The following is a 22,331-nucleotide window of genomic DNA, read 5'->3' on the forward strand; positions in this document are numbered from 1 at the left end:
ATGTTGTATTTCCTGTATTATTCCAGTGGTATTTTGTAGGTTTACGTAGGGAACTCTCAAAACCAGTCATTACCAAGACGAATCTCATTGTTTGGCGTGATGAATGCGAGCTCATTGGGAGAAATATACGCAGAGCAATAGCATATGAGCTCTGAACTGAACAACATGCAGCGAATATTGTACTAGCGCCGTGAATTTTTTATTTATTTTTTATTTTTTGTAATTTTTTTTTTGTGGGGATGGGAAATTACCCACTTACTACATCCAAAAATTCATCTAATGAGTAGAAGGAGTTGCCATTAAGAAATTCTTTTAATTTCCTTTTAAATGCTATATGGCTATCAGTCTGCATTTTGATGCTATTAGGTAAGTCACCAGAGACTTTTGTGGCAGCATAATTTACCCCCTTCTGAGCCAAAGTTAGATTTAACCTTGAGTAGTGAAGATCATCCTTTCTCCTAGTGTTGTAGCCATGTACACTGCTATTACTTTTGAATTCGTTCGGATTGTTAATAACAAATTTCATAAGTGAATATATATATTGTGAGGCTACAGTGAAGATTTCTACCTCTTGAAATAAGTGTCTGCAGGATGATCTTGGATGAGCTCCAGCAATTATTCTGATTACACGCTTTTGTGCAATGAACACTGTTTTACTCAATGATGAGCTACCCCAGAATATGATGCCATACGAAAGCAGAAAATGAAAATAGGCGTGGTAAGTTAATTTACTGAGATGTATATCGCCAAAATTTGCAATGACCCTAATAGCATAAGTAGCTGAACTCAAACGTTTCAGCAGATCCTCTGTGTGTTTTTTCCAGTTCAACCCTTCATCAGTGCATACACCTAGAAATTTTGAATATTCTACCTTAGCTACCGATTTCTGATCGAAGTCTATATTTATTAATGGGGTATTCCATTTACTGTGTGGAACTGTATATACTGTGTGTTGTCAAAGTTTAATGAGAGCCCATTTGCAGAGAACCACTTAATGATTTTCTGAAAAACATTGTTTACAATTTCGCCAGTTAATTCTGGTCTATCGGGTGTGATAGCTATACTTGTATCATCGCCATAAAGTACCTGACATGAGAACAGCACAGCAGTGTTTCCGTTATCCACTGTATGGACCAACCTTTGAGCATCTTCTGGTAGCTTGCGTAGGGAGGCCACTTCCGTGGAGAACATAATATTCTTCTCAGGCGGAGCTCTCGTAAGTGGGCGTCATGTTTCACGCCTTATTTCTCCTGCTGCGTCACTAGGAAGCGGCTCAACAGGTCCTTCAGCAGCTCATGGAATTAGGTCAACGCGTAAGCACTAAGTTCAAGCCTTTCCCAAGCACCGACAGCGCTAATTGATCAACAGTTGTTTAAAATTAAGCATGGAGCGTCGAAAAGCATCTGCTTTCTGTGATTTTGCTGACAGATGGCCGAACTTCACTGATTGTCCTGATGGAGACTCCTTAAGGAGTATACAAATTGCTCAAACTTCACTGCAGCTCCACACTTGACAATAGGTGTTTCAGTTCTCCATGACGGAGAACAAAAAAATGTGTGTGAAATCTTATGGGACTTAACTGCTAAGGTCACCAATCCCTAAGCTTACACACTACACACTACTTAACCTAAATTATTCTAAGGACAAACACACACACCCATGCCCGAAGGAGGACTCGAACCTCCGCCGGGACCAGCCGCACGGTCCATGACTGCAGCGCCTTAGACCGCTCGGCTAATCCCGCGCGGCTTTGCGGAACCAGCTACGATGACTTACAGCGACGAGTTAACGTCTCAAGAGTGAAACGTGGCGGGGGTTCGGTGATTACACGGGCAGCCATTTCAAGTACTGACTGATCTGGTCCATCCCACGGTATAGTGTTTGTTCCTCAGTGGTGATGCTGAGTTCCGAGACGGCAGGGCCACTGTTCACGCAGCTAGCCTCGTGAACTCGAGGATGAGCTTTCGTATTTCGCATGGCTAGACTACCGGATCTGAATGTTATTGAGCCTTTGTGGTCTAATGTGGCGATACGAACGCGTGATCACTATGCACCTCCACTAGAGTTACCTGAAATGGCGTCTACTAGAGATTCCACTGAAAACCATACAGGACCTTTATTTATCCATTCTAAGAAGAGTGGAAGCTGTTTATAATGCCAACGGGTTTCTCACACCATATTAGGCATTCTAATGTGTTTGTCCACCCTCCTCGATAATGATATTCACTATTTGATAATAGGAACTCATGTTGTAGCCTATATGCAATATCAAACTAAATCTACTTGAGAGGGAGGTGACGACATTCAACATACCTTCAGCTTCTATCAGATCTCACCTTTATTTTTTATAAAGCAAGTATCGTACGTCTTTGGTCTCTAGACAATGTTTATTGAGCGACATCTCATTCAACTGTGAGTAGCTTTGAAGCTGTAGCTTAAGTGCAGAGAAGAAGTTTTGGAAATAAAAACCACACAGTGTTTGATCGTTAACCATTGTTGGAGTACTTAGCCAAGAATATGACGAAGTACATGTAGTAACTAAGACTAATTACGTAATCTGTTAACTACGTGCCTACCGTATTAACATAGTTGTTCTTGGGCGTACGGAAAATTCGTGACATCCGCGATGATTAATGGTCTTGAAAATCATCGCATTACGTTTTTATCTACTGTGATACTGCACAGTGTGCGCTGTCTTACCTAGAGTCATCCATCATTTCAAACGGAACCGAAATTCATCAGCTTGTGCAGAATGATTCGACAATTCATTAAAGATCTATGACTTTCCTAACCTTAAATTAGACAATGTAATGTCAGCTTCACTTTGTGTTATTTCTTGGGCATTTCTTTTTTATTCTACAGCACCTGATAAAATTCTAGTCTAATTAGGTTAGTTTGTTTCCCATTTCGCGCTATCACAGTTGGGCCATATCTGAAACAGAATAATTTTCAAACTTGAGAATTACTAAAATCATTTCTAAAAATCATTCTGGAATGGTTATTGACTAACGTAGTAACTGTGTGTTTTTTGAAGATTCTGACATTGTACAGTGAGAAATGGTAACTACACAAGAGTACTGGAAAAATAGTTGTCTTAGTTGAATGTGATCGTTAATTTTATGTAAGTGAATGGATAACAGAGATCAGTGTGACATCACATTAATCGACAGGCAACACAATTCACATGACAATGATGGCATCTAGTGTCTGAGGTTCTAGAGTAGCCTAACGACTATAGCCACAAAACTTGCTACTGTCCTACTTTTGCTGCTCGCTTAGTTTCTCACAGACGTATTTAAAGTGTCCATACAGAACATACTGCTACTCTCATGTGGAAGAACCCGGCGAAATGACTGGAGTAAAATAAAATGGGCATAACACTAAAAATTCTGTTTCACTAATGGGCAGCCGATCAATCTGTAGGCTATAGACTGTAACAGTATCGTTGCAGCACTGTGAGAGTGAATCCGGGGCGTTACTGAAATTAAATGCGGATGTAAAACTGATCCTAAGTGCTCTGCAGGATTTTATCATAAGTGATGACAGAAATATAATTTTAGACTGAACAATAATTCGATATAGCTGGAGATGGCAGTGACTACTGAAATTTCCTTAATGCTTCATTTTCCAGCATAATTATAGAGTGCCCAAATTTTGGCGTGATATGGTACACGGTCAGGGGCATGATTCTACTGCGCCGTAATACACGAATGAAACCATTTCCCAAAGCAAAGCAACAGCCAACACCGTGTATTATGGCGCACACAGTTCATATAACTTTTGGGCTTAAATTAACGGGAAACTTACAGTAACTCGCATGCTGACAAATGAGCAACAGAAAGCAACTGATCGTCCTCAATACACGATTACGAGCGCCATTTTTCTCAGGATTCCAGTATGTAAAGCTTTATCTTGACATAAAAATTACGCGAAAAAGAAAATGTAATGTGGATTCTACAAAAATGTCGTCTAAGGAATAACTCCATGGAAAATTTCTTGCAGATTTCCCTGCTAAGGACTGAAATATGAATGTGTTGTAGAGTATATAAATATTTTTGAAATGAGTTTGTTTTCTTTTATGTGATGTTATTATATGAAACTGTTAAATATTAAACATTTTTTTAAAAAAAGAAGCAAGATGCTTAATGTAATATTCTCGGTGACCAAGTGTTGCACTTCCTTTCTACAGCTTCATGCAAGAGGTAGTCACGTCATCCAGGACGACAACTACCGTGTTTTTAGGGCTCCACACATACCTTCTTGATTTGACGAACTCTTAGGCATAGTATCTCAGCTCGACTACTCCCCTAAATGACCCTTTCTTAATTGCGTAGAAAACGTCTGGGAGTGAAACAAAAAAAAAAAAACAATATTTTTCCGCATTTCTGGAACTTTAAGGGATATTATCATCAATGTGGCTTAAATTAGATGTGGTGTTCCTGAAGAAATTTGTGAAATCTCTTCTTCGTCGAACTGAAACCATTATTAAGGATGGAAACATAGTTTCCTACATATTTGCGAGATTTTTGTTCAGTGTTATCATGATGGTTATTATTAAAAGCGATTTGAATACCTTAATGCTAAATTTATTTGTGTTGATTTCTATGATGGGCATTTTTATTATTTTCTTATAGTGCAGCGTTTCCCTATTTATAGTGTAACATTCAAACAGCAGGAATTAGTAATTGTTACTCAAATGTCCTCTAAGTCACCGCAGAAAATTTACTGATTAATTTTATACGTAATTTCCGTTCATAAACTTTATGACTCCACAGAACAAAATGCAAAGTACATCAGTATAAAAAAGGTAAATGTGAGCCCAAGGCCGTGTTAGATGTGATAACTGCTAATGCCTGACGTCAGTGGCACCGGTCTGCTGGAGGTTTTTCAGTATTTAACAGCAATTTTTAATTTTTATGATTATCTTAACCGCACCTTGTGAAATTATCATACATTGTGCAACTGTTATCAGTTTGTGCTGAAACTATTTCTTATGAACTTTTGTAGGCGAATGTGAATGGTTTCTAAAAATGGAAGATTTTAGAAGGACCGTTCCTTTATATCAACAGTTTTCGCAGGGGACGCTGTGCGTAAATATATCGCTTCACTTTATATTGGCCGCTGGTGTCCTTGTCCTAGTTCGCTATCTAGAATCACGTGGGGCGTTTGTTAGGGCTGAATGGCCGCTTATTGCCTTTAATTTTGCACGGCTGCTGGCTGCTGCTCCAATTACTGCTCGTGCACTGACCTACAGCACGGAAATTTAATCCGAGTCACAGAAGTATTGGAAACCAGCGGTTCCAAGGCTATAATCCACACATGATCTACTGATCTGATACCTACATACACGCGCACTGGTCTCTAAATGTGTAGTGTACGTATATGGCGCATTCAGCGCGCTCAATAATAGTTTTTCATTTTATGTTAACGGTTTTTACTTTAGAACCGCGTGTAAGCAAGTGAATGAAGGCAATATTCGTATTTCTTTCTAGACGCGTTACTCCTTTGTTTATGAACGCGTCACCAGAGCATCTGTGTGCTGTATTGTTCTTCATATTCTCTTGCTGTTGAAGCTGTTGCTCTGCTTATATAGCACTAAAATCAGTTTTCAGGCCAGGACACAAACTTCACGCACGGTCTTCAGCCAGGGCAGACCAGCAGCATTAAAAATACTTTTTCTGTTTGAGGAATTTTAAATAAAAACCGGAAAAGTGCGAGTAAGAGTGGCGCTCTGAATGTTCCGTAGTTGCTTAATAATGTATATACACTCCTGGAAATGGAAAAAAGAACACATTGACACTGGTGTGTCAGACCCACCATACTTGCTCCGGACACTGCGAGAGGGCTGTACAAGCAATGATCACACGCACGGCACAGCGGACACACCAGGAACCGTGGTGTTGGCCGTCGAATGGCGCTAGCTGCGCAGCATTTGTAAACCGCCGCCGTCAGTGTCAGCCAGTTTGCCGTGGCATACGGAGCTCCATCGCAGTCTTTAACACTGGTAGCATGCCGCGACAGCGTGGACGTGAACCGTATGTGCAGTTGACGGACTTTGAGCGAGGGCGTATAGTGGGCATGCGGGAGGCCGGGTGGACGTACCGCCGAATTGCTCAACACGTGGGGCGTGAGGTCTCCACAGTACATCGATGTTGTCGCCAGTGGTCGGCGGAAGGTGCACGTGCCCGTCGACCAGGGACCGGACCGCAGCGACGCACGGATGCACGCCAAGACCGTAGGATCCTACGCAGTGCCGTAGGGGACCGCACCGCCACTTCCCAGCAAATTAGGGACACTGTTGCTCCTGGGGTATCGGCGAGGACCATTCGCAACCGTCTCCATGAAGCTGGGCTACGGTCCCGCACACCGTTAGGCCGTCTTCCGCTCACGCCCCAACATCGTGCAGCCCGCCTCCAGTGGTGTCGCGACAGGCGTGAATGGAGGGACGAATGGAGACGTGTCGTCTTCAGCGATGAGAGTCGCTTCTGCCTTGGTGCCAATGATGGTCGTATGCATGTTTGGCGCCGTGCAGGTGAGCGCCACAATCAGGACTGCATACGACCGAGGCACACAGGGCCAACACCCGGCATCATGGTGTGGGGAGCGATCTCCTACACTGGCCGTACACCACTGGTGATCTTCGAGGGGACACTGAATAGTGCACGGTACATCCAAACCGTCATCGAACCCATCGTTCTACCATTCCTAGACCGGCTAGGGAACTTGCTGTTCCAACAGGACAATGCACGTCCGCATGTATCCCGTGCCACCCAACGTGCTCTAGAAGGTGTAGGTCAACTACCCTGGCCAGCAAGATCTCCGGATCTGTCCCCCATTGAGCATGTTTGGGACTGGATGAAGCGTCGTCTCACGCGGTCTGCACGTCCAGCACGAACGCTGGTCCAACTGAGGCGCCAGGTGGAAATGGCATGGCAAGCCGTTCCACAGGACTACATCCAGCATCTCTACGATCGTCTCCATGGGAGAATAGCAGCCTGCATTGCTGCGAAAGGTGGATATACACTGTACTAGTGCCGACATTGTGCATGCTCTGTTGCCTGTGTCTATGTGCCTGTGGTTCTGTCAGTATGAACATGTGATGTATCTGACCCCAGGAATGTGTCAATAAAGTTTCCCCTTCCTGGGACAATGAATTCACGGTGTTCTTATTTCAATTTCTAGGAGTGTAGATAGGAATAATATTTCTTGTGGCTCAGTTTCCTAATGCAAGTGTTTCTCTTGGACGCCACTTCGTCGACTTGCGGGTCCCAAACCTACCCAGTTATCCAACAGGGGAGAGGGGACTTACAGTTTAACGTGAGATCCGAACAGCATGTTACTCCTGTCGACTCCTCACATCGTTGAGAGTCGAAGATTTTGTTGAAACGAAGAGTGAAAAATCCGTAGTCTAAGACAAATACCGTTACACCACTAAGACAGACAGGTATACAGATAATTTATCTATAAAATTTGATGAGTGGCTTGTGGGTATCAGTATATTTTCCATATATCGCCATATCTATAGATTGGATTGACTTAGATATTTTTTTTTTTTACACAGCAGAAGGCCAGTACTTCTTAGTATTTTACATAAATTTCAACTCGATACCTCTACCCGTTTTTGAGGAAAAAGGGCTCTTAACTATCGGACAGATAACATGACACAAATGACAAAAAATTATTTTTATGTGATACAATTGCAAATCAACAATTTTCGTTTTTTTTCCCTTACTTGTACCCTAAAAATTTGTTTCTTGCTAAAATTTACGCTTTTAGGTCAATGGGAAATACCTTATAGGTCTTGATGAGTTAGTTCGTATCGTGACATAAATGGCTATATCGTTTGATTGCATTGACTTCGGAGGTTAAATCTCTTACGTCGCCAAAGTACCCTCACGTGTTCCAGAGTAAAAAAAAGGTCTTAACAGACGACAAACAGACAGAAGGGCAAAAACTGGAAAAACATATTTTGTATGTGATACAATCAAAAATTGGCAATTTTCCGTTTGTTCGCTGATATTATTGGTAATGTCGAGAAGCGAACACCATACTTTACCTTACTCACGTACAGAATGCTGCAAATGATAGTGAATATATCGACACCATGTCGTTTCTAAGTTTTGTTTCATGTTTAATGTGCTTCACTTAAGTTAATACTTAACTTCCTAGCTTCAATATATATTTTTCTCTGAAGGAATTATTGAGTGAACTGTTATAACAAAAACGATGAGTCAGCCTAAATCAAAAGTATTCTAACCACATCTCAAATCCTTTCCTCCACGCTTGAGTCTCTTCCAGCCAAAGGAAGATTTCAAATTGCACCATTTGTTTCCACAAAGCAGTCTTTGAAGATCAACATATTATTTCGAATTGATTCCTCTTCAGTCATTGATTTCTTATGACAACTTCGTTGGCACCATTTACAACTTGAATAATCAGTTTGGCTTCGTGTGCTACTCCGTTTGTAAAACGTAAAATACCAGAAAGACGAATAATATAGAAACAAATGGCTTAAAGTGGAAATAAATAGGTAATCTTTGATCTTCTTTTCGGGAACTAGTAAACAAAGCAAGTGAACTGAGAATTTACAATGTTATAAAACGCAAGCAAGGTGAAACTTTTGTAGTAGCAAGAACTGAGAGCACGTACAAGAATTAACAGTATAGTAAAGTTTCTGTTGCTGTAACCACTGAGTATAGTTAGTTACAGAAAACGGGAAAAAGGCTCTGTAAATACGTAAACTGATCTTCTATACACTATGTTGACCACTATTGAACAGCTTATAGTTTAGCTTGTATTACGTAAGTTCCTGAAGCACCAAATATTTACCAAATGTTCAAGCAATTCCTGATCATTAGGTGGAGTTTTTGCTAGATCTAATTATGATACTCCTGACAGTGTTGACACTCTTGGAATATGAGGTAGAGACCTATTGTACATTCCTTGTGCTATTCATCGCTGGTCTTTCAGAAGATGCGTTATCTGATGTGTATGCGTGGTGCATAGTATTCATGGCACCTACTGGCACAACATAAGATAAGAGGGAGTCCGTGGTAGATGTTCCCTGTAAATTTATTCTGTTACCGCAGGAATGATTACCTCGTTGTCTCGTCTATAGAGAAAGAATTCATTACGATGCTCACGTGCGCACCGCAGTTTTCACCGACAAGGTCATTAGACCAACAACAGCAGACATACATGTTACTTGTTGTGGTTCAAAAATAGTTTAAATGGCTCTGAGTACTATGGGACTTAACTCCTGAGGTCATCACTCCCCTAGAACTTAGAACTACTTAAACCTAACTAACCTAAGGACATCACACACATCCATGCCCGAGGCAGGATTCGAACCCGCGACCGTAGCTGTAGCGCGGCCTACACAGGATTCCTGAATGGTGCAGGCTCTGGTAGTTGACTAAGAACGTAAATTATTTGTAACGCATTACCTGTACTTAGGAAAAGAAATACGCTACTGCACAACTACACTAGTGATGACAAACTGCTGCAAACAGAACCCTTCGTAAAATTTCCAGGAGTAGCTATCCAGACAGAAGTTAAGTGGAATGACCGCATAAGACCCTAGTAGCAAAAGCACACGCCAGACTGAGATTCATAGGAAAGATCTGCAGGAAATTTATTTATTCTACGAAAGAAATTGTTTAAAAAGCGCTTGACCGACCGATTCTTGAGTATTGTTCTTTAATCTGGGACTCTTACTAGCTAGGACTGACAGAAGAGATAGAGAAGATCCAACGAAGAGCGGTACGTCACGGGATCATCTGGTCGGCACTAGAGTGTTACGGAGATGCTCAACAAACTCCATTGTAGACGTTACAAGAGAGGCGTTGTGCGTCACTGAGAGGTGTGCTACTGAAATTTCCAGAGAGGACTTTCCGGGCGAATCGTACAACATGTAACTTAAAGTTTTTGTATGTCCATCCTTCTGATTGAAGGTTTGAGGGACTTCCGCCGCTCACTTATGTAATAGAATGGAACGCCACGCTGGCCGCGGTGGCCGAGTGGTTCTAGGCGCTTCAGTTCGGAACCTCGCGACTGCTACGGTCGCAGGTTCGAATCCTGCCTCGGGTATGCATGCGTGTGATGCCCTTAAGTTAGTGAGGTTTAAGTAGTTCTATGTTGTAGGCATTTGAAACATTTGGAACGCCTGCTGCCGTCCTTGCTGTGTTACTTATTATATAGCTGCCAGTTTCGATGATTCAGTACGCCACCTTCAGGCCTTAACTGACACTCAGGGGGTGAACCCATAGTATACGCGATGCCATCAGTGGATAATATCAATGAAGTGGTTTTCGTACATTTTAACAGCGATGTTGTGTCTGCAACTATCAACTACCGACTACCAACTGACTACACAGTTGGTAGTTGATGGTTCCAAACGCATCATCGCTGTTACAGTCTACGGAAATCAATTCATAGGTGTTGGCCACTGACGGCATCGTGTATCAGATGGGAGTTCACTCGCTCAGCTTCTCTTTAAGGCCTGCAGGTGCTGTACTGAATCATCGAAACTGGCAGCTACACAATAAATAAGGTCGAAAAGATGGCTGGAGGTGTTCCAGTTCATCACACATATCACTTCCTCCAACATACACCTCGCGAGATGACCAGGTTGAGAAAATTCTAGGAACTAGAGCTAATGCAGAAGCTTACCGACAGTAATTCTTCCCATGTGGAATATGCCGCTGGAACAGCCAACGAGAGATCTGTTTGTGGTACCGGAGGTAACCTTCTCCGCACACCGCCTTGTGGCTCGAGGAGTACTGATACAGATGTAGGCGTAGATACCCAGGAAGACGTCGACTGCAGTCTCGGGAAATGCAGCCGTTGCAGCGGCTGGGATAGCATTAGTGCCGCCAAAGCGTTGTCCTCTGAGGGTGGTCTGTCCTGTAGGTACAAACTCCTTGTGGACCACAGCCTTGGTGTCCGAAAAGAAAACTACCATTGTTTTGACTTTTGACTCATTCTAGCCTTACATGGAGGACAACGTTTAATGCTATTCGGTGTTTTGTAGCTTTACTCTCCGGACGTATCCAGATGTCCATGTTTCGTCCGCGTTAACTACTTTGTCTAAAAAGTCCGGCTCAGTTTCAACTCCTCCCTCAAATGCGTATGCGATTTTTCCCGATTGGTCTTATGCTCATCCATCAACGCTTTCGGGGCCAGCTTGGCGTTCGGTATTCGTATGCTGAGACGGTTATGACAGTGGTGCATATTGGCTATTTGAACGTTCTTCGTCTATGCAATGACCCTGACACTATACGGCAGTGAGATGACCTCTCGCGCACACGAGTCACACCTTTTCCAGTGCTATTCGTTGATGGGCATTCATAGCAGGGATTGTCGGTCAGCTCTCCCCGGCCGTCCTCGAACACCTTCAGAACCCTAGGTCGATTGATTCTTAATATTGCTCGTTAGACAGGAACGATTCACCAGGTTGGCTTAACAAAGGGAATGCAGAAGACAGAATGAGAGCAGAGCGTCCCGTCAGGACTTTGTGTAGCAAGGGCAGTAGTATCACATAGATGATCCTGAAACTACAGAGGCAGATATTACAAAAAATCCATTGTACGTGACGGAGCGATTTAGCGTTAAAATTTCAAGAATATACGTCCCAGGAAGGATCGGGTAACGTATTTTTTCCTTTCACGCACATCTCGCAAATGTAATCGAAGTAGATCATTTGTGGAGATAGACGCTGTCTAGCAATCAGTATGAACAGTTACATCGTTTTCAAAATGGTTCAAATGGCTCTGAGCACTATGGGATTTAACATCTGAGGTCATCAGTCCCCTAGAACTCAGAACTACTTAAACCTAACTAACCTAAGGACATCACACACATCCATGCCCGAGGCAGGATTCGAACCTGCGACCGGCCGGCTAAACCCCCTTAATAGTATGTGGTTAAGCCTCCACGGGAGGCACCCAGTCGATACTACAAATGGCGAATACTGTCCTGGGATACGTTATGCCACGCCTGCTCGACCTGTTCACGTAGTTCTGTAAGAGTTGTTGCTTGATGAATCACACAAGTCACTTCTCGTCCCCTTATATCCCACGCAAGTTGCTGCACGTCTTGTAGAGCACAATGAGTTTCACGTGCAGTGTGAGAACGAGCATTATCCTTTTGGAACAAAACATCACCAACCTGTTGCGAGAACAGCAGAAGAATGAATTTAACAACATTTTTAACGTACTGAGCGCTGATTAGCGTCCACCCCCCCCCCCCCCCTCCTCCAGAAACACCAAAGATGAACGAGAGTTTTAGTTTATCGCACCCTACATCATAATGCCTAGGGTGCGGTCAGTGTGTCTTAGACAGATGTACTCTACGAGACAATGCTCAACAGGTCTACTCCGAAAGTTCAAATGACTTTTGCTTCTGTGCAGGCAGAATCTGCTTTCATCGCTGAAAACCAAGAGATGCTCTGACGCCGCCAGTCGAGCCGTGCACGTCGATGCTGTGGCGTGGGTGGAAGACAGGCTAGAGGTGTGCGTACCTGTAGTCCCACCGTTAGAAATCGGATCGTAACAGTTAGTGTTTACACGTCTGGCCTCAAAAGCCCTCTTATGTGTGCTGTGGTAACTGTACGGTCTGCCATTGCTGTCCTTACAGTACAACTATTCCGGCAGACGTCTCTGCTGTGAGAATGTCCAAAACCTCGTATGCGGGTATGAGAATGTTCACGTGACCACTGACGCCAGCATCGCTGCACAACTGACGCTGCAGGTCCAATTTGTGTGCTTGTTCTCCTAAAGGACTATCCCGCCACTCTTAACACCACAACCTAGCCCTTTTCAGACTCGCTCAGTTGCCTGTAGGAAGCACGAGTGCTCCTCCAAGCCATGGTCGCCTTCCTTCTTCACACTTTTGCAGCACAATAAAGTTCTGGCTGCGAGTATTCTCTACTAAAGGGTAGGCACAGATGGCGCCTGATAGCTATGCCACTACGCTATCTGTTGACGGAGGACGTTAAAACCACTATCACTGCATCTACTATCCAGCAGGTGGCATATGTCGTCATCAGGTCAAAATCGACGTCGTCTTTTCACGTGTACTATTTTTTTCCGGAAGTGTAGCTTCCTACTTAATGATGGTCCTTATTGAGAAAAAAATCCCATAGCAAGAATTTCCCATTTGCAACTTAACCAGCAGCACACGAGTAATAATCGTCTCCACTTAATATAATTAAATTACTAAGCGCTTTCATACAGAAGTTCTCGCACTTCCACTCTCAGATACGTAAACTAAAGTCCATATACACTGTGGTGGCTGAAGTTATGGATTAACATTTTGCCCGGCATAGTGCAGCAACTCGATGTAACATGGACTGAACAGGTGACTGAAAGTCCCCTGCTGCCTCCACAGCTGTCCGTAATTACGAAAGTTTTGCCAGTGCAGGATTTTGTGTACGAATAGACCATTCGATTATCTAATATATAAGAAACTATCAGCCTCTATTTCGGTAATGAAACCAACCATTACCTAGGTTTCAGCCCAAATAACTGAGCCTTCTTCAGAAGATGTACCTAAATCTATAATTTGTCTAAGAAGGCATGGTCTAGAAATAAAACTAAAATGCGATACATTTTTAAAATGTGACTACGCTTATTCAGGCTATTTTAGTTTTATTTCTGGACCATGCCCTCTTAGACAAATTATAGATTTAGGTACATCTTATGAAGAAGGCCCAATTATTTGGGTTGAAACCTAGATAAAGGTTAGTTTCATTACCGCAATCAAGACTGATAGTTTCTTATACATCACATTATCACGATTGCTGACTGGGCTGAAATGTTGAAAGTACAAAAACATTCCATTATTTCCCATAAATTTTCCTTGGGATTTATTTTGGGCGATCTGGGTGTCCAAATCATTCTCTCGAACAGCCCAGAATGTTCTTCAAACCGATTGCGAACGATTGCAGCCCAATGACGTGGCACATTCTCATCCACAAAAATTCCATCTTTGTTTGGCAACATCATGTTAATGAATGGCTGCAAATAGTCTCCAGTAGCCGAACATACGCATTTACAGTCAATGGCCGTTTATTTGGACCAGAGGACCCAAGCCACAGCATTACGGAGCCACCACCAGCTTTCACAATGTTTCGTGACAACTTATGTCCATGGCTTCTTGGGATCTTCGCCGTCCTCTAACCCTACCATCAGATGTTACCGACTGAAATCGGCGCTCATCTGACCAGGCCACGATTTACCAGTTGCCTAGGGTCCAACTCAGAAGACCCGCTGCTTTCGATGTCGTGCTATTGGCAATGACACTCGCGTCGGTCGTCTGTTGCCATAGCCCATTAATGCGAAATATCGCAGTACTTTCCTAACGGATAGATTCGTCGCACGTCCCACATTGATTTCTGTGACTATTTCACCCAATGTTGCTAGTCTGTTAACACTGGCAACTCTACACAAACGCCGCCGCTGTTGGTAGTTTCATGTCGGCCATTGCGTTGTCCGTGGTGAGAGGTAATGCCTAAAATTTGGTATTCTATGGGATCATCGTGACACTTTGGGTCTCAAAATATTGAATTCCCTAACGATTTCCCATGCGTCAAGCTCCATTCCATCTACAATGTCTGTTAATTTCCGCCGCGCGGCAATAATAACTTTGGGAACCTTTTTACACGACCACCTGAGTACAAATGACAGTCCCACCAATGGGCTGCCCTTTTATACCTGTTGTACGTTATACTATCACCAACTGCGTATCTCTATCCCATGAATTCTGTCACCTCAGTTTACAAAGAAACACAGTCTCAAGCTCAGTCGAAGTCACAGTCGCAAACCTCTATTGAGAATCTATCAATCGACTGCAATCTCCATCACGAAGAAGTCTCCTGTGGTCGTAACCGGACATCGACTCTCACACAAAAAAACCAAAATCACCCTCTCTCACCGATAGTCGTAACGTAACACCCCTTCCAGTTCAGCAGCTTCCAAGAGCACATCTCCGACCACCACGTTCACCCACATCACTAAACCGTAGCCAGTGAGATCCCAAGTTTCTCCCTACCACATAATGCATTTCTTGCAACATTTGGACAGATCATGTGCATTTGAAGTGGAATGAAAATGAACTGGAAACGTAAATGTAAATAGAACACGACCACCATTCCTAGACTAATAATTCTACAATTAATTTCGTATGTTACATTGAACATTATTTGATACCGTGTTTACTGACACTAATCATATTTTCTTTTGAACATAGGTGTACGATTTACATAGGCAAGGATACGCCTTTATCACACTATGGGTCAAGTACTGTCGACAAGGTTAATGCGTTAATATGATATACTAATAACAACGTACTGCTTCATTTGTAAATGTGTGTATGGAGTATTTCCTGGTATGACACAATTAATATAGGCACATACGATCATGACATATTTAATAATGTAATTCGCCGTGTTACTCGTGCTAGTGGCTGTTGCGAAATGCCGTTATCCGATGTTATGTCTACCTCGTAAGACAGCTTCGTTATTTACAGTTATAAATATTTGTGGTGTAAAGTGTAATTACACTTCTAGTTACATTTGATTTTTATGTACATAGGACTTTATTTTTTGGATTTGCAAACAACCGTTCATCTTACTGCATCAATATTCTATGTCTCATTTTAAGTTATTAAAGTGTTCGTAGTTCCAAATAACACTTCGCTTCGACCATGTGCAGCTGTTAGCTGCCCTCTCGGCTTTTACCTATAAATGCCTACAACATTAATACCAGACATTCACTCCCGATAATCCCTCCTTTGTCCGTAGACGCTAATCATGCTTAACTCAACGGAACCCATTACCGTTTGCCCAGCCTCCGTTCAGATATACTCAGCACAACGTACAGTCTTATATAGTATTTCCGTGCTGGACGCATTTCCCGAAAGGGAACCATCTCTGGCGTTCTTCGACAGCTATAGCTAATGGTTATATTCCTCCCCAACCCCCGCCCGCCGCTCTGGCCTTTTGACAACGCTCGCTATGCACTGTCTGATTCTGTTCGCGGTTCTGGGCATTGCCGCAGCAGTGAATCATTACCTGATTTCTCCAGTTTTAACTTACACTGCTCCAAGTAACTCGCAACGGTAGCCTGGGGCTTCTTTTCCAGCCGTGTCACGTTACAACACGGAGTCTGTTCGAGAACTGCTGTATTAACGTCTTCATTTTTGGAAAATCTCTTTTCTCCTTGGATGTTCATTGAGATTGCCAGAAAGCTGGAGATCACTTGGTGCAAAGTCGATGGAGATCACTTGGTGCAAAGTCTGGACCTTTCAGTCAGCGTCACCCATGTCTGTGCGGCGTTTGGAAAATCATTGGCACCATTCCACTACGGCCCGACGTGGCCGACGGCTCAAATGCGCATGCTACCATACAGATTGACGTATTCCGTGATTTCACTAAATTGCTCCAGGCAAGTGGCGGGGTGGATACTTCGAAAGAGCACGGGAAACTTCCTATCTCTTCTTTGAACCTTCGCAAGATTCTGCTCCGTCTCTAATGACATCGATATAGACGTTAACCCTAATCTTCCCTCTTTCCTCCTTTGCAACACAGTCTTTGATCCATGTAACGCCGGAACTTCATGCTAAATCTGTGTACAATATAAATGAAAAGTCCACAAGAATCGTATTGTAGAGCGTACTTCAACTCGAGTACGTATCCGTTCGCTGCACCATTTTTTATCACTCACCGTGATGCACCTATTTATTCGTACCACAGCAGAACTTCCTGTGCAGGATACCCGGAACACGTAACTTAGTTTCTTCTGACAATGCAGATACATGCTGCAGAAATGGTCTATGAAATTTAGACAATGTGCCACTCTTGTTGCCTAAAGGCCTTAGTGTCTGACAACATGTGAAGTCTCTATGTAGCTAGCAATGCTTAATAAAGTAGTGTTTTAAAATAAAATTCTGATAGAAATGACTTCATCCTTCAACAATATGCAGAGATAATGGGATATCACACATCATGTGCACTGCTCGCGAATTGAACAATAAAAGGATGAAACCGAAAGGGTGTCTTAGCAGATTTTAGTTGTAATAGATGTAGGCTGTAATAAGTGTGTGTGAAACTTTCACAGTTGAATAAAGAAAAGTGTGGCATCTGAAATTTTCCGAGGTAGGAGGAAGAGCAGCATCGGTCGTAAATTTTTAACCTGTTTACTGCAGAGTGATTTCGGCTACTGTGTAGCTATCTTCAGTGCAGTTATTTCCAAGTCATGATGAGTCATCGTAAATAAAATAGCACATGGTACTGCATTGACATAACTGGTAATAGTTAAACTCATAAGTGCATAACAATTTCAACTGTTATCTGTAATGTCAATGTTGTATAAAGTGCGATTCTATTTACGACGGGTCATCATGACTTGGATACAACTGCACTAAAGAATACTACACAGTAGCTAAAATCGATCGGGAATAAATTGTTTAAAAATTTACGAGCGATACTGATCTTCATCCTAAATTGGATCTCGTTAAATCGGTCGTGGAGCACACTGTTCCCAGTGGAAACAAACCCGATTTAAAATTTTTCTGCACGAAGCCACAAATCATAATAAATTGACCACTTTCATCAAATGTGCAATCTTGCGAATGGACGTACTGTAACATTTCGTTAATTTTTTTCTGTTGCAGATGAAAATTCAGGCTGCCAGCCACCACCAAAACTTCCTCAATTTGTAAATCCAACGAGTGAGTACCGCGCTACAAGATAATGTTTGTCACTAAACGTGAAACTATCGTGCTTTTCTTCTTTTTGGGTTCTATAAGATATACGAACAGCTATTCTGAGCAATCTAGAATACTGCGACAGGGAGAATACATTCCGATAATTTTCAGAAACTGTCCTACTACGTTTAAATGGAGATTTTTATGTTGCTTCCAGATTTCTTTAACAACTGCACATGATCTAAGTTTATGCATATTTTTGAGCTGAAGAACATTGAGTAAAGACTCTTGATCTCAGTTGGCACATACTTAATAAGCCGCAGAATTTCCATAAAGATAATAAAGAACCGACCGAAATATCACTATATATGAATGCCACAGAATTTTCACGAAGCAGTGTGTCATTGGGGCACACTCACCCCGTGTGTTACAGTGTAGTACGTGCTACAGCAATTTGATTTATCTGTTTAGCAAGATAATCTGTGAATGTGGATAAAAGGAGTGTTTAATTTATGAGAAATCAGATCCGTAGTTATTCAAACAACGACTCTTTTTAAGGTCCAAACATATTTCCTCACATTCGCGCCATCATCAGCGAGTACTTTCATTCAGGCCTTATTATCGACAGTCTTAGGTCCTGTGGGACCTTCTGTGCATTTTCATATAACTGCACACAGCTATTTTCTTACCCACTTCCGAAGAGCCATCTGTTGCAGAATGTACGAGTACAAGCTTTTGCTGAACCACACTGGCAAGTTGACGGTAACAAATTAACATAACCTGGATGCCTCTGTTGCTGGTATGTAGTTGGTCACCAGAACACGTTTAACAAGCCATTCAAGATTCTATAGAAACTAGCATTCTAGAGTATAAGTCATGCATAAAGGTACCAACTGTAAATGGCACCCATCTATCGGGAACACGTTTTGACAGTAAAAAGAATAGTCGTTGCATTATTGTAGGATCTGAATTAACACAATTTAGTATAGCACGACAGCAGTTGCCGGAGCTTTTAAATCGAAATGACGACGAACCATTGTATCTTGTCGAAGCCGCACAGGAATAATTGCAAGATATTAAGCCCAAAGCTGATGCGATAGGCCTTTCGTAACAAAAATATTTATTCTGAAACTTTCTTTTTAACAACTATTTTATAACTTTTATGTCATTTGTAACAATAACCAAAACGGCCTTGCTGTGCTGGTACTGCGAACGGCTGAAAGCAAGGGGAAACTACAGCCGTAATTTTTCCCGAGGGCATGCAGCTTTACTGTATGGTTAAATGATGATGACGTCCTCTTGGGTAAAATATTCCGGAGGTAAAATAGTCCCCCATTCGGATCTCCGGGCGGGGACTACTCAAGAGGATGTCGTTATCAGGAGAAAGAAAACTGGTGTTCTACGGATCGGAGCGTGGAATGTCAGATCCCTTAATCGGGCAGGTAGGTTAGAAAATTTAAAAAGGGAAATGGATAGGTTGAAGTTAGATATAGTGGGAATTAGTGAAGTTCGGTGGCAGGAGGAACAAGACTTCTGGTCAGGTGACTACAGGGTTATAAACACAAAATCAAATAGGGGAAATGCAGGAGTAGGTTTAATAATGAATAGGAAAATAGGAATGCGGGTAAGCTACTACAATCAGCATAGTGAACGCATTATTGTGGCCAAGATAGATACGAAGCCCACACCTACTACAGTAGTACAAGTTTATATGCCAACTAGCTCTGCAGATGACGAAGAAATTGAAGAAATGTATGATGAAATAAAAGAAATTATTCAGATTGTGAAGGGAGACGAAAATTTAATAGTCATGGGTGACTGGAATTCGAGTGTAGGAAAAGGGAGAGAAGGAAACATAGTAGGTGAATATGGATTGGGGGACAGAAATGAAAGAGGAAGCCGCCTGGTAGAATTTTGCACAGAGCACAACATAATCATAACTAACACTTGGTTTAAGAATCATGAAAGAAGGTTGTATACATGGAAGAACCCTGGAGATACTAAAAGGTATCAGATAGATTATATAATGGTAAGACAGAGATTTAGGAACCAGGTTTTAAATTGTAAGACATTTCCAGGGGCAGATGTGGACTCTGACCACAATCTATTGGTTATGACCTGTAGATTAAAACTGAAGAAACTGCAAAAAGGTGGGAATTTAAGGAGATGGGACCTGGATAAACTAAAAGAACCAGAGGTTGTAAAGAGATTCAGGGAGAGCATAAGGGAGCAATTGACAGGAATGGGGGAAATAAATACAGTAGAAGAAGAATGGGTAGCTTTGAGGGATGAAGTAGTGAAGGCAGCAGAGGATCAAGTAGGTAAAAAGACGAGGGCTAGTAGAAATCCTTGGGTAACAGAAGAAATATTGAATTTAATTGATGACAGGAGAAAATATAAAAATGCAGTAAGTGAAACAGGCAAAAAGGAATACAAACGTCTCAAAAATGAGATCGACAGGAAGTGCAAAATGGCTAAGCAGGGATGGCTAGAGGACAAATGTAAGGATGTAGAGGCCTATCTCACTAGGGGTAAGATAGATACCGCCTACAGGAAAATTAAAGAGACCTTTGGAGATAAGAGAACGACTTGTATGAATATCAAGAGCTCAGATGGAAACCCAGTGCTAAGCAAAGAAGGGAAAGCAGAAAGGTGGAAGGAGTATATAGAGGGTCTATACAAGGGCGATGTACTTGAGGACAATATTATGGAAATGGAAGAGGATGTAGATGAAGATGAAATGGGAGATACGATACTGCGTGAAGAGTTTGACAGAGCACTGAAAGACCTGAGTCGAAACAAGGCCCCCGGAGTAGACAATATTCCATTGGAACTACTGACGGCCGTGGGAGAGCCAGTCCTGACAAAACTCTACCATCTGGTGAGCAAGATGTATGAAACAGGCGAAATACCCTCAGACTTCAAGAAGAATATAATAATTCCAATCCCAAAGAAAGCAGGTGTTGACAGATGTGAAAATTACCGAACTATCAGCTTAATAAGTCACAGCTGCAAAATACTAACACGAATTCTTTACAGACGAATGGAAAAACTAGTAGAAGCCAACCTCGGGGAAGATCAGTTTGGATTCCGTAGAAACACTGGAACACGTGAGGCAATACTGACCTTACGACTTATCTTAGAAGAAAGATTAAGGAAAGGCAAACCTACGTTTCTAGCATTTGTAGACTTAGAGAAAGCTCTTGACAATGTTGACTGGAATACTCTCTTTCAAATTCTAAAGGTGGCAGGGGTAAAATACAGGGAGCGAAAGGCTATTTACAATTTGTACAGAAACCAGATGGCAGTTATAAGAGTCGAGTGACATGAAAGGGAAGCAGTGGTTGGGAAGGGAGTAAGACAGGGTTGTAGCCTCTCCCCGATGTTGTTCAATCTGTATATTGAGCAAGCAGTAAAGGAAACAAAAGAAAAATTCGGAGTAGGTATTAAAGTCCATGGAGAAGAAATAAAAACTTTGAGGTTCGCCGATGACATTGTAATTCTGTCAGAGACAGCAAAGGACTTGGAAGAGCAGTTGAATGGAATGGACAGTGTCTTGAAAGGAGGATATAAGATGAACATCAACAAAAGCAAAACAAGGATAATGGAATGTAGTCTAATTAAGTCGGGTGATGCTGAGGGAATTAGATTAGGAAATGAGGCACTTAAAGTAGTAAAGGAGTTTTGCTATTTGGGGAGCAAAATAACTGATGATGGTCGAAGTAGAGAGGATATAAAATGTAGACTGGCAATGGCAAGGAAAGCGTTTCTGAAGAAGAGAAATTTGTTAACATCCAGTATTGATTTAAGTGTCAGGAAGTCATTTCTGAAAGTATTCGTATGGAGTGTAGCCATGTATGGAAGTGAAACATGGACGATAAACAGTTTAGACAAGAAGAGAATAGAAGCTTTCGAAATGTGGTGCTACAGAAGGATGCTGAAGATTAGATGGGTAGATCATGTAACTAATGAGGAAGTATTGAATAGGATTGGGGAGAAGAGAAGTTTGTGGCACAACTTGACCAGAAGAAGGGATCGGTTGGTAGGGCATGTTCTGAGGCATCAAGGGATCACCAATTTAGTATTGGAGGGCAGCGTGGAGGGTAAAAATCGTAGAGGGAGACCACGAGATGAATACACTAAGCAGATTCAGAAGGATGTAGGTTGCAGTAGGTACTGGGAGATGAAAAAGCTTGCACAGGATAGAGTAGCATGGAGAGCTGCATCAAACCAGTCTCAGGACTGAAGACCACAACAACAACAACATGTCATTTGTTCGAAAATATCACATAAAGATGTTGAGCATGTCAGCCGAATACAGTTTTATGAGATTTATAAATGTGGCAATCTTGAAACCTCTTCGGCAGCTAACACAAGATTTCACGTCTTTCTCTGCTGCGGAATACGCAACGCTACGTGCTAGAGTTCATGGTTCTACTTTCAAAGAAACGAAAAATCTTTGTTGCCTACAGCAGTAGGTCGGCAGCGAAGTTTCCAGTCGTTCATTCAAGAGAACTCTCGTAGAATGCCAAGCTGAGGATAGAATTCAAGGAGAGAGTCGTGGTGTATGTTTCAGGACAAAATTGGAGCAGCGCCCCCGTAACAAAGTCCCTCGTTACAGATGG

General features: G+C 42.2%; 1 protein-coding gene across 6 annotated transcripts in view; it reads left to right on the plus strand.

Annotated features, from left to right (window-relative positions):
• LOC126414581 (parathyroid hormone/parathyroid hormone-related peptide receptor-like) overlaps nt 1-22,331 on the plus strand; it is a 776,049-nt gene that overhangs the window by 662,605 nt on the left and 91,113 nt on the right. For 4 of the 6 annotated variants that reach the window (XM_050083357.1, XM_050083363.1, XM_050083359.1 and 1 more), the window contains one exon: nt 17,674-17,730. The exons of the other annotated variants lie outside the window; for them this stretch is intronic. The gene's annotated coding sequence lies outside the window, so the exon portion shown is untranslated. The remainder of the gene's footprint in view (nt 1-17,673; nt 17,731-22,331) is intronic. 6 annotated transcript variants of the gene reach the window in all.

This window comes from Schistocerca serialis, chromosome 1 (genome assembly GCF_023864345.2).
Source record: "Schistocerca serialis cubense isolate TAMUIC-IGC-003099 chromosome 1, iqSchSeri2.2, whole genome shotgun sequence".
Taxonomy (NCBI): Eukaryota; Metazoa; Arthropoda; class Insecta; order Orthoptera; family Acrididae; genus Schistocerca; species Schistocerca serialis.